The following is a 5,000-nucleotide window of genomic DNA, read 5'->3' on the forward strand; positions in this document are numbered from 1 at the left end:
TTTTTGTCGCGTTTGAATGAAATAAGTGGAGGTTGCGAAAAGATTCTACCAGTCTCGGGATCATTTTGGAGTAATTTAAAATTACTAAGAATGATGCTTTTGACTGCGTGATTATGAGGATGGAAAGTGAGGGTGAATGGAATTCTGTCATTCTTATCTTTCTGTGACGTTTGTAGTGACGACTGTCGATCAAATTTTTGGGCGCGATGTTGGCCCGCTTTGACCACAGAGACAGGATAGCCACGTTTTTCGAAGAACTGGCACATCTCCTCTGATTTGCTGGAAAAATCGGAGTCATCACTACATAGACGTCGAAGTCTAAGAAATTGAGAATAAAGAATGGAGTTCTTGACATGTGATGGATGTGACGATGAATACAACAAATAACTGTGTGAATCAGTAGGTTTGTAGTGCACACTAGTACATAGCACGTTGCCTCAAATAGAAACTTTGATATCTAGGAAAGCCAATGAAGTTTCCGAAATTTCCCAGGTATATTTAAGAGCCGGATGAAAAGAGTTGACGGAGGTTATAAATTGATCGAGTTCTTCTCTGCTGGATGAAATAGCGCCGATGCAGTCGTCGATGTAGCGGCCGTAGAGTTCAGGTTTGGGGCCGTTGTACTGATTAAAAAATTGGTGTTCAACATATCCTACAAAAAGATTGGCATAGCTAGGTCCCATTCTCGTGCCCATCGTCTTTGACAGTGCGTTGATCGAAAAAGTGTTTAAGTGCTTGAAGAGAGAGGTGCGGTAGCTGTATTATGTGCTTGATATATATGGGTTATTGGCCAAGTGTGAGGTCAAGATGGCTGAATATTGGCTAAGTTCTTTTTTCTTTTTTTGCGTGTTTATGGACCGAGACGAAGTCGAGGAGCGTAAACAACCAAAAAAAGAACGAGGCCAATGTCCAGCCATCTTGACCGAAAAAACTTGGTCAATAAAGGATTTACCCGGAAAGAAACCTCTCTCTGAGTAGAAAACCAACAAACTCAACCCACATACGACGCTAATTATGGGATTGGAACCCAGGCCACATTGGTGGGAGGCTAGTGCTCTCACTATAGAGTTTTAGCAAAGACGACGGCTACGGCAACGAAAACATCTAACTAACATATAACTAACGCTATCGCAAGTCTTTGAAGATTATTCCGTCTTATTCACCATGTACAATACGTGCGAACTATCCTGTAACTGGATCGGTACGAACGTTTTTAAAGTCAAAACAGAAAATGAAGGGTTCATTGTTATTTTCTCACGTTGTCGTTGTAACCTAAAATTTGGTGATTTCACGTTGTTGTTTTGTGGAGAACGGCAGAGAAATGCACGGAAACGCACCACGAGTATTTTGCCTTTTTCAACCAATAATATTCTTTTTTTTTGTGGCGTTGCCGTAGCCGTCGTCTTTGCTTAAACTCCTTCTGCGCCATACGTACCGTCACAACTAGTACTATTTAGTTATTTTGAAAGAAACACAATAACTGCAACGAGGTATTCCAAAACAATACTTGTTTCTCACCGTGCTCGTTCAGGAGATAAAAGCCATTCCTTGTCTGATTAAGCTTGGAGACAATGAAAATCCGCCATTTTATCAATGTACGCGAGCTTATGCGCGCGCCAATGAAGCAAGAAATTATGCGAAGTAGGGTTGCGAAATGGAAAACCAAGGAATCACCATAAACCGATTTACAAGACCCGAAGAAACAACTGACTAATACGCCCGAAATGTTTCGGGACTTTCGAGAAACGGGCCCCAGGATACCACTTCGCACTGTTTCACATTCGTCCATAGACGATATCTGTTTACAGATACACCTTTTGTCATTCAAGTGTGATAACGACTGGAACAAAAGAACTCTTTGTTTATACAGCCAATCAGGCTCTGAGCGGCACATTAATAGGAACAAAACTCGACAATGTCTACCCGGCTTTAATTAAAATATCTTATTTTATTGGATCCGTTCCATATGCTTCACCTGGATCTTTGTAAGGCTTCGTTCAATTGTTTTCTTTCTTTGTCTATTGTGTTATCAATCAATCAATCAATCATGCGTGGTCTTGTAAAATGAAGATTAACCCCAGCTGGAGTGGCGACAAACACGATTCTTGATCCCTAAACTAAGCTTAAGCAATCACAAACGACGGTCTTCCGTTAGTCACAAAACCATGAAAATCTCCTTTTGTTCTAAATTATTTCTTTCTTTTTGGTACGTACGCGACAGTTGTGGCTAACAGACAATTTTGCCGTTAACGCGAACCCTTAACTCTACTATTTTCGCAAAGATTGAAATATTTTTTCTTGGAATTTACGATGTGCCAATAGTTTTCTTTCTTATATAGGCAAGTTAATCCAGCTAAATAACAGAACGACCCAGCGGTCAAGACCCAAAACGGCGGACTCCATTCTTAGTACTACATCAAGTACAAAAGAACATTCGTGGTTTCATCATGAAGATAATCCGTCAACCAATGAAACTTTCAAACAACAGCCACGTGACTTTAAGAGTGCAGCTTCTTTGGTCCAAAGTAGCAAATGGGAACAAGTGACATCGGACAACGATGGTAAGTAAACATCGACTTCTTCGATTCCCATAGATTCAATAGAAGGCGACTGGCTGTAGTTTGGCCCACAGCGTAATAATTTAGAGGAACAAAATCAAAACCGTGCATATCGCTGATGTCACAAACTTCGTTTTATCAGTGAACGTTCAAAGAACTATCTTAATGCAAACTACATGTAGATTGTGACATCAACCCGGTGCCAATCTTTTTCTTTGCGTGACAATACGTCACGTTAAACGTAAACTCACCAATCTCTGAGAGCCTAGAGAAAAAAATAATATATTTTGAACCTGAGTGCAGAGGGTTATTGCAACGACAAAGGTTTATGATGTGACACGGTACCTACTGTACGTACATGTTGAACTACACCTTTCAAAAATGCCCTGACAGACCATTTCGCATTCAGAGGCTTATAAATAACAAAGAAAAGCGTACTAGTTCTGCTATCACGTCAAGCTCAACCAACAGCAGTTGATCTTGCATTTCATTTTCAGAGGATTTTCTGGATGGTTACCGAGCCATGCAATCTGGCATTGTTTTTCAAGAACCGGAAGAGGTAGGTAACACTAAAGTCTTCTCCCCGTCCCCAGAAAAGGCAGTTCCAGAGCAGTAACGCTATGACGTCAAGTTAGTTTCTTGTGATTGGTCATTGGGCTCCCGCGGGAGTCTCATTTGCTGGAAATTCAATCTGAAAATAAATCGGTCTGTGAAAACGCCGTGACAGGCATATAGGGCTGTTGTTCGCTCCTAGTAATGCTAAGATGCAAAATTATACATTTTTGAAAGAACTTCGATCTTTTGGATTTAATTAAATACTGACGACAACCAACTCCATGACATTGAACAAGGAATTGTATGAAATTGGGAAGACAAAATGACCCGTCAGTTCTATTGTTGTTCTGATGGACCTGTCTGCCAAAAGGGAAGCATCAAGGAAGCAAAGATTTCTTATAAAATAGACATGAAAGATCCTATTTGCGGCAACCTTTTACCTTAAATCATATGGAAAAGAATTGTTTTGAGGGAGAGCATCATAATCCTCTTGGTTGAAATAAATAGGAGATAGAATGGATTACATGCAGAACGTTTTGGAATAGTCGTTTTATCATTATAAGAGAGAACGCCTTCGAGGCCATTACACTTATCGTGGCTTATTGTTCCAACAATACTGGCGAGCATGTTAGGGCGTTCAGTTGTTGCCAATATTTTCAGAGTTTTAGTTCCGCTTAGCGATGATAATGAACTTTGTCGCGATATTTTGGTGTTGTCTGAAGAATTCTTTTGTTAATAACCAGGACATTTAACAAGAAAATGATAATATTGAATCCCCTCATCCTCCCACCCCCCAAGAAAAAAACAAAAAAAAATCTTAACCTCAAACAGAATGACTCTGAGTAATGACGACCCTTATGGGGACAAGTTGTCAAAAGCTTGAAGAACTTCTGACCAACTTTTTTCACGATTGTCCCAAATGAATGCATTCCGTTTCGATCTCATCCTGTTTTGTTCATTCAGCATATTATTGTTGCTCTGCTCTGTTTTAGCTATTTTTGTGTCGTGAATATGCCTATGGTTGCGTGTGGTTAAGCCCCTCTAATTTGCATGCCCTTTGTTGGTTGTGCATTTGCTTATCATACAAATAAGAATCAGGCTTTAAGGTCTCTTGTGTTTGCCTATGGGAGAAGTACACTGACTCCAGAGTTCCCTATCGTTGTTAATTCAGGATGATGTAAATGATATGTCCAGAGAATCAGCTGGATTTGAAAGGTATAAATTGGTGAACGTTATTACGTTATTTATCACCTGTATATTTTGGTAAACGTTTTGAGATCGAAGTTAGCCATTTTGGAGATATTTATGGACGGACGTTTTTTTGTGCGCAAGTTAGACGGGAGCAATTCTCGCTCATTAAAAGTTATCCCTAATTATCTTGATTAAGAATCAACATTTTCAAATTACAGCTTGAATATGCCACAAAAACGAACTTGATCTTCGACCGTGCAAAGCGAAAAAAACTTGGCAATGCCATTGTGCCAATTAAGTGTGGTTCGTTTTCACAGCGACATTCCCGTGATAGGCACAAGTGACTACTATTGAGGAATTTGGCAAATCAAAGTGTTAGATAGGTGAGAGGCTTTGTATCCCTTGTACTTGATTTGGTTTAATGTAAGTGGTCTCAGACAGGGGCCAAAGGTGGAATATTGTAGGACTCAAAGTATCCTTTAAGAGTTGTCACCTTTGGCAGGATCACAACACTAAGAACTCCCTGCCCTGTAGTCGCTCTCAATGATGTTTGGGTTTTTAAACGCATCAAAGACATTGAGAAAAACCGTTGTATCGTTCCCTACGCCATAGTGTCCTTATCCAGGTACATTTGAGTTAGTGCTGGCGTGGGTGGGGCTCCAACCCTCCTTCGTTTGAAAGCCCAGTACTTTTCAC

This window comes from Montipora capricornis, chromosome 7 (assembly GCF_036669925.1).
Source record: "Montipora capricornis isolate CH-2021 chromosome 7, ASM3666992v2, whole genome shotgun sequence".
NCBI classification, from domain to species: domain Eukaryota; kingdom Metazoa; phylum Cnidaria; class Anthozoa; order Scleractinia; family Acroporidae; genus Montipora; species Montipora capricornis.